Source organism: Natator depressus, chromosome 6, assembly GCF_965152275.1.
Source record: "Natator depressus isolate rNatDep1 chromosome 6, rNatDep2.hap1, whole genome shotgun sequence".
NCBI classification, from domain to species: domain Eukaryota; kingdom Metazoa; phylum Chordata; order Testudines; family Cheloniidae; genus Natator; species Natator depressus.
The window spans coordinates 121,915,629-121,924,637 of record NC_134239.1 but is presented as its reverse complement, the minus strand read 5'-3'; positions in this window follow the sequence as shown (position 1 = coordinate 121,924,637).

The following is a 9,009-nucleotide window of genomic DNA, read 5'->3' as shown; positions in this document are numbered from 1 at the left end:
GGCAGGGCAGAATTGTCAATTGCACCATGAGGTGCAGCAGTTTGACTAACATTCTTCCCAGATGCACTCTAGGAAGGGGAGGAGCTGCTGGAGAGTGTCACAAATTAGATAAAATTACTCCCAAAGGGCCTTCACCAGCAGAGTGGAGATGAGGCATAGAAGCAGCAGGGGGTTACATATCAGGGTTTGGCACATGGATGGATCGATTTTGCAGGGAGCTAAATTCTGGATGAAAATGCCTCTCTGAATTTGTGGCTTGCTAGCACCCACATGGCAAAAATCTCAGTGGGCCTAATCCTCCACTGGTGTAAATTGGCTCCACTGAAATCAGTGTGAGGGGTGAGATCTAGTGGTTTGGGCCAGTGTGAGTGGAGGGTGCATAACAGAAGCCCACCACTGGAGTTCCTGGCTTGGGGAAGCGGGATTTTTTTTTACTTTCAATCTGGTTCATACACTAGGCTTCTGTAACTTAAGACTTCATTCTTAAGGATTTCATTCTTGGTCTCTGGGAGGAAATGTTTTCCCTGAAGTTCCCTCTGGGGCGGGGTGTGTGTGTGTGTGGGGGGGATATACAGGATATTTGGCCCCTGTGTCAGCAGCAGGGACTGGATCTTGCACTGTTCCCTTTGGTGTTCCCTGGTTTTCTCCCCCAGACTTCAGCGCTGTTTCTCCTCAACCTTCTACTTACCTTCCTCTTGGGGCAAAGGTCTCTGGTGACTTTCAGTGTCAACTTTGTGCACACACCTATTCTTGTGCATGTTCTCAGCACTTTCTCTTCTTGTCAACATGCTTGTGAACAAACCTTCGCTCTAATAAATTTGAAGGTGGTTGAAAATACTGTCAAGTAAATTTGGGGCATTTATTCAAACAAAAGTTTGTGATAAAACTTACTTTGCAATACTCCCTGGGCTCTGGTGCTGTTTGCTCGCTGTCTACTTCGCTGTCAAAATCTGCTTGGTGACGCTGCAGGTACTGTAAATAATTTGTACAGCACTTTGGGAGGAAGAGCCAATCTGAAATGTCTGACAATTGTATAGGAAATACTGGTAATACTATTATGTGGGCACTGTGCAACTCAGTGTGGTTTAGAAACATTTAATTAACCTTCATAATGCCCTGGTGAGAAAGGGTAGGTATTATTATCATCCCCATTTGAACTATGAATAAACTGAGGGCCACAAAATTTGCCCAAGGTAACACGGTGAATTAATATCAGAGCAGGAAGTGGGAGCCAAGAGTCCTGACTCCCAGTCTCCAGATGTAACCATTAGGCTACGTGCCTTCCATTCCAGATTATAACTAGTGCTTAGCTACAGTAGATCGCCAAGCATTTTACAAAGGAGGGGAGTAGCCCTGCCATTTTACAGATGGGAAAACTGAGGCACAGAACAGGGATGTCACCCAGCAGGCCAGGTCTCCTGAGTCCCAGTCCAGTGCTCTACCCACTATTCCTGAATGGGTGCCCAGTTCACCTCCAGCTGAAGTCAGTGGGAATCTTTCCACTGAGAACAAAGGATGTTGGATTGGGCCCTAGATCTCCAGATAACCTGATGGCTAGAGTGCTGCAGGGAGGAATGCTGGGCACTGTTCTGTCAGCTGGCCCGAGAAGTACTCAATCCCAGGAGTCTGTGTTCTACACAGGCGTGTGGGGTTTGTACGGGGGTGATTCAGCTTCAGGTTTCTCACCAGGCAAGCGCTGGGAACTCATGATGCAGAATGCGACTAACACTTTGCTGCAAATTAGCACCTGCAGTTAATTTATGCTGGACTCGCTCAGAAAACAGATGTTTTTTGTTTTCCTAACCGTTCCTTTGTCAGGGCTCTCTCTTGAAGGAATCACCCTCACTGGCAGCTCTCTCTGTGCGTCTGAGGGTGTAATGCTTCTAGGCAGCAGAGTAACGAGCAACATGACTGTTAGTCATTAAAGACACCTAAAAAGTGTCGCGTTTTCTTTCTCCAGGTTTGAAATTGACAGAAGGGAGAGAGTAAACTTCAAAAAGGGCCACCTATAGGAAGGCACAAAATCAGCTCTCTCTGCAGGTGCGTTTCATAAAGAGGTCGTTTCTGTGGGAGACAGCATGGCCTCATGGATAATGCACTGGCCTGGGAGTCAGGAGAGCTGGCTTCTAATCCTGTCTCTGCCTGCTGTGTGCCCCAGGCAGTGGCGGATTGTCCAGGGCTCACCAGTCTGGTGGCTGCGGGCCTGGCAAAAATGGGCTCCCCCATGCCCCGAGCCCCTCTCCCTCCTTGACAACTGTGAGTGCTGGAGGGCAGAGCAAGCGAGGTGGGCTGAGGAGAAGAGAAGGGGAGAGGAAGGGGGAGGGGATAGGGAAAAGAAGGGGATACGGGAATGGGTGGAGGGAAGCAGGAGCTCGGCATGTGGCGTCCCCTGGGCAGCAGCAGCCCCGGAAGGGAGGCAACCGCAGTAGCACCAGAGCAGTGACATCGCTGCTGCAGCTGGTGCCAAAGTGTGTTACGCCGTCCTGCCCCCTCCCCTCCTCTCCCCCCCTTCCCTCCCCCCCGGCAGTCCAGGTACCACTGTAGGCAGGGAGAGAGAGCCAGTGAACCCAGGGGACTGGCTTCAGTGTGCACGTATAGCAGTCAAACTACGCCTATGGCCCTGGGACTGAGGAGCTCTAGCTCCCTGCTGCGGCCTGGGGTCATGGCCGGGGGAGTGTGGACAGAGCTTCTCTGGTCTTGGAGCCGCAGTGGGAGGCAGAATGGGGCTGACCATGTGTGGAACAGGGGAGGGTGGCAGGGGGAAGAGGCAGAATCGGGTGGGGCTGTGGGCTGGGCCACAGGTCGAAGGGGTGGGGAGGGGCGCCCCACTTGCTCTGGCCCAGGGCCCCATGAAACCTTAATCCACCTCTGGTCGTGGGCTGAGTCACTTTCCCTCTCTGTGTCTCAGTTTCCCCATCAGAAAAGGCCTGATAACATGTTTCTACAGCCCCTCGCACAATTTTGTCCCGGTCTATGACAAGGGCTCCTAGGCGCTATGGTGATGCAAACAATAATGTAAGATGCACTGCAAGTGTTGTGAGGGACACGTCATGGGGATACACAGCCAGCAGAAATCTGTAGGAAATAGAAATATACAAATCTAGATTCTTGGGAGGGCAGTGTCAGACAATCACTCCTTTGTGCAGCACCTCCCCTCTAAGGATCTCAGAGGGCTTTCACAATATTAACCCATTAAGCCTTGCAATGCCCCTGGGAGGTAGATGCCGATTGGATGTCCTTTCATTTCCATCCTCTCCGTTCTCTCTATTCTGAGCAACAGATGCAAGCAGCATAGGGACAGGCATCTATAAACAGGCACGCTGGTATTTTAAGTGCTGTGTGAGGCAGACTGCGGCAAATAATAATCATGCTGGGCTGAGTTTTCTGTTGGTCCTGTTGCATCCTGTATCTGTTCTGAGATAAAAAGCCCACTATATAGCAACTCATTAGGTCTTGTGCAGCATCACTGGTTAACAGTGTCATTAGTTACAGTGGCAAAGGGAGATTTTGCAGACCCAGGAGAAGGGATGTTAATCTCTTGACATTTCAGGGGACAACAAAGGTAGAACACTGCTTGTTAGAAAGAACAGCAGAAATATTGCAGTCTATTAAGTGCCTAACAACTAAACACTGACCAGAGGGCGGTTGTGGCTATTGCTAGAAATATAGCAAAGCACAGATTTTAATTTCAGAAAATGCCTTCTAGCCTCAAGATAGTAAAACACCCATTGGAACAAAGAAAATACCCTCCTGTTTGTGGGCAGTTCAGGAGACTGGGGGATTACCTGAAAAATGTTGACTCCAAGCTTACAGTGCCTGACTCCGATCCGTGGTGTCAGAGAAAGAGACTTTTTAGTGAGGAGGGGCAAGGTGAACTATTTCTGATCAATACAAATATGGCTGTTGTTTACTGGATGTGTGGACAGCACCTATCGCAATGGGGGCCTGATCTGGCTGAGACCTCGAGGTGCTACCACAATATCCATGTTAAAGAATATCATTTGCATTTGTCTTCTTCAAAGTATTTTACAAACATTAATCCTTGCAACAGCCCAGAGATCATTATACCCTTTTTACAGATGGCAAAACTGAGATACCAAGATTAGGGGACTGATCCAAAGCCCATCAAGGTCAATGGAATCCTTTCTATTGGCTTCTGTGGATTTGGATCAGGTCCTGAGAGACTTGGCAAAGGGCAATAGGGAATCAGTACTAGAGCTGTGATTAGGACTCAAGACGTCTTGGCTCCTGTGCTCAGCCTGTGAGAGTCCACCTAGAACAAGTCCAAAGCATCCTCTGAAAGTTGGACAGAACTCAAAGGCCTTCCTGGTTTGGGGCAGTAGTTAAAGCTGAAGGAACCAAAGCACCAGAAGAAAAGCTCTCTCTCCTTGCAATAGACCTCGCTGGATTCATGAGGAGCCAGGAATCTCATGAGAACATCTGTGTCTCTCACATTGCCAGCCTAATTTCCAGACCAAAGAGGTTCAAGGAAAGTTCAGCTATGCTTTGGGAAAACATTTGAACTTCAGAATGTTTGTGTGAACCGATTCTCTGAGGCTCACACTTTAGTGCTTCACAGCCAATAAGAGACCCAGTCCAGTACAGATATTGTGGTGACATGGCCGAATTGTATTGGCTTCACAAGAAAATGAAGCAATGCTGTGCATTACTGTGGTGACCCAGCAGGAGACCATGACAGGAAAGGAATTACCTTGCATTGACGTGGTGCATCCTAGATTGCTAGCCACTCTCCTGCATGTTAAGAAAGTCTATTCTATTACGTCTAGGCATATGCACCCTGCTTATCACTGCCCCCAGTATCTGAGCACCTCATATTCCTTCTTAAATGTTTTAGATCTGGATACACAACCATGTATATGATTGTCTTAAAAAAATTTAGAAGAGTGGCAGATGGGCTTTAAAGGGGCCAGTGAATTATATCATTGTTATAGCATTATAAAAATAACAGAAAGTATGCTGATCTTCTGGCTAGAGGGGCAGAAATTGGAACAAGGATGATCTTATAGTGCAAACAGTGGGTTGGGACTCAATAGACCTGGGTTCAATTCTCAGCTCTGAAATGGGCTCCCTATGGGACCTTGGCCAAGCCACTTTGTGCCTCAGTTCCCCATCTTCTGCTTGTGTGTTCTCTTTCCCCTCACCCTTTATATGGCTGCTGTACTCAGATGGTGAGCTCTTCAAGATAGGCATTGTTTCTCACAGCACCTGGCATAATAGCAACTGGGGCTTCCAAGTGCGACCATAATACAGATTAATAATAATGAACTTCTTACAATATGTTTCAGAGTAGCAGCCGTGTTAGTCTGTATTCACAAACAGAACAGGAGGACTTGTGGCACCTTAGAGACTAACCAATTTATTTGCGTATAAGCTTTCGTGAGCTACAGCTCACTTCATCGGATGCATTACAATATGATACTCTCCTGCAATGTTATTGAGGGCATTTACAACATTCCACAGGAGATCATCATCTGAGCGGGCGTGAAAATATAGTGGTGGAGTGATCTCACTGCATGAATTCCTGTTTCTGCCTGAGTTCTTCTCTCGTCTGGGATCTCAGAGGTGAATGACGCTAGCTGCTACCCACACAGGATCTCTACAGCAGCAGTTTAACATGAGCATAAAGCAGCACTATCTTGCTGTGGATCAACTCTTAGAGAGCTGGTAAGGTGCTCGGGAGCTTTTGCTTAGCTCTGGACCAGGTTTTACCCGCAGCGCTGTGTGGAGCGGGTGGGTGGCTTAGAGAAGATCATGGAGATGAGAGCTGGAGTGGCCAGCATGACGGTGAATCAACCAGACTTCGATAAATTTAATTGAACTAGGCCTGTCAGAATGTTTAAATACTTGCTGTGTTCAGAAGGTTCAGATGGTGTGAGCTATTAGTCCATCAGAACATCAGGTAGTCAGAGGACACGTAAGAAAGGTATGCACTCTCTTCTTGTATCTCCAATCATCCAGAACCATCACTACAAATCTATGGGAGCAGGACTGTGTACTTAAAGTCAGCCTCTGGGTGGGGTTTTCAAGAGCTCTCTGCATTGGCCTACCTCTGCTCCCAGGGAAGCCAAGGGCAGATTCATCATTAACTTCTGAGGGAGCCAAGGCAGGCCAGCATGGAGTGCTTTTGAACACCCCCACCCCCAGAGTTCTCCCATTGAACGAATCACCAGTGAGCTGCAAGCAAAGGGCACAACATAAGTTGGCTCTCAAAAATGAACAGGGAAGCTGAGCACAAATATTTAGTTATTTACTTGCCTAGCCGTGGTGCTATTCTTCTTCCAGGCGGCAAGGAGAAACACCCCCATATTCCACAGTAGTTAACATCCTTCTTTTATGATTTGTGGGGCCACAACCAAGACCAGCTCCCCAAGTGGCTGAAGGGACCAGGACAAGAGAGAGAGCCATTGGACACTGAGTTGCCTCCTTTGCCTTTTCTGCTGCAAGGAGGCTTGAGGGTGAGTTCCCAAGACAGCACTAGATTGCGAGGCCCAAAAAGTGCAGGGCTGCAAGCACTCAGTGGCATTGCTTGTGTCTGAAGCCATCCTGTGTGGTGGATATTGGGATTATTAGCCATTAAAACACAAAATAGAGTGAAAGCCAGGCTGGATCCAGCCTTGTGATCTGAATGCACAGTGTTGGTATGTGTTACAATAGCACAACCATAACACGTGCATGTCCAACCAGGAAACGGACAGCTCACTAGAGGAGAAGGGAGAGAAACACTTAATGCTAGACATAAATAGATAAATAGCCTCTCTGTCTGGTTGCATTTCCTCCATTTCCACCTAAAAATGGTGTGTTGTGTCTCAGCAGCATTTCCTGACACCAACCAGCCTCTGGTAGCTATCGAAACTTGAAACAAAGCTACTGTAACAAACATATTCTTGTCACGTGTTTACTTCTCCAGTGGTGTGCGGCTTCCCTCCTGCACGCACCAATGCCAGCCCAAGCAACCAAGGATAAGACCGGCAGAACCCCCCAACCAGACCTTCTCCATGGTTCTAATTTGTAGATAATTTTCAGCAAGTAACTTTATGTCTGAACCACAAACTGGGAAAAACAGTAGCAGAACAGTCTATATCAGCAGGGTGATCTCAGTCCTGCCCATTGCTCAGGAGTGTGGGAGACGATTTTGTTCTGAATGTTGCTATCCTTGTAAATTCCTAATTGGAACAATATCTGTGGTTAGATGCTGTGGCAATGGGTTTTTCACTAGCACCCAAGATAAATAGATGAATACTCAGCAGCAGGGAAGCTATTGCTGAGCCCAGGGAGAGGTAGAGCCAGAGGAAGATAGAGAATGCCAATAGTAGATTTGTAAGTGGAATCCTGTGGCTTAGCCCTCAATGCAAGGGAATGGACAAACCTATTATCAGGTGGTTGCACAACCAGTTGGCAACTGGTACTCAGTGATTATCAGTGGTTCACAATCAAGCTGGAGGAGCATATTGAGTGGGGTTCTGCAAGGATCTGCCCTGGGTCTGGTTCTGTTCAATATCTTCATCAATGATTTAGATAATGGCATGGAGAGTACACTTATACATTTTGCGGACTATACCAAGCTGGGAGGGGTTGCAAATGCTTTGGAGGATTGGATTTTAATTCAAAATGATCTGGACAAACTGGAGAAATGGTCTGAAGTAAATAGGATGAAATTCAATAAGGAGAAATGCAAAGTATTCCACTTAGGAAGGAACAATCAGTTGCACACATACAAAATGGGAAATAACTGCCTAGGAAGGAGTACTGCGGAAAGGGATCTGGGGGTCATAGTGGATCACAAGCTAAATATGAGTCAATATGTAACACTGCTGCAAAAAAGCTAACATCATTCTGGGGTGTATTAGTAGGAGTGTTGTAAGCAAGACACAAGCAAGAGAAGTAATTTTTCTACTTTACTCAGCACTGATAAGGCCTCAGCTGGAGTACTGTGTCCAGTTCTGGGCACCAGACTTTGGGAAAGAGTTGGACAAATTAGAGAAATTCCAGAGAAGAGTGACAAAAATGATTAAAGGTTTAGAAAACATGACCTATGAGGGAAGATTGAAAAAACTGGGTTTGTTTAGTCTGGAGAAGAGAAGACTGAGAGGGGACATGATAACAGTTTTCAAGTATGTAAAGGGTTGTTACAAGGAGGTTGAAGAAAAATTGTTCTCCTTAACCTCTGAGGACAGGACAAGAAGCAATGGGCTTAATTTGCAGCAAGGGCGGTTTAGGTTGGACTTTAGGAAAAACTTCCTAACTGTCAGGGTGGTTAAGCACTGGAACAAATTGCCGAGGGAGGTTGTGGAATCTCCATAATTGGGGATTTTTAAGAGCAGGTTGGACAAACACCTGTCAGGGATGGTCTAGAAATACTTAGTCCTGCCTTGAGTGCAGGGGACTGGACTAGATGGCCTATCAAAGTCCCTTCCAGTCCTACATTCCTCTGCTTCTGTGTGGTCCAGGACACAAGGGATCCACTCTCTGAATCATCATGGCTGAAGCCCTGTCTTCCTTACCATGCAGGTTTTACAACGGTCAATTAGCATCAACACATTGCTCCAGCAAATAACCTCAACCCTGATGTGCAAGGATCATCTCTGGTGATGAGTGGGTGATTGCCGCTCCAAGTTCACTGTATCCTTCGTTTCTTTGCTGAGACTATCAACAAGGATACCGACTGTGGCAGTGGTTTTTGTGATGTGGAATCAAACAGACCATCAGCTCGCTTATTGTATCCACTGAACTTGTAATATTTGGTTAGCAACGTACCTGTCAACGCTCTGGGACCCAGCAGCAGGACAAAGATGCAAACAGAGGGTACACAAGAGAATTATCAGCATGTGTCGTGTATACTATTGTGGAAGGAACATTCTTGTGTGTGCTCAAAGATATATTTGGCTCTAAAATAAGGGGCAGCTGATAAATTTGTTCACTCCAGAATTTGAGCTGGTTGAGGTAGAGATGAAAGGCAAAACATCCAATAACCAATCCCATGAGCTATCC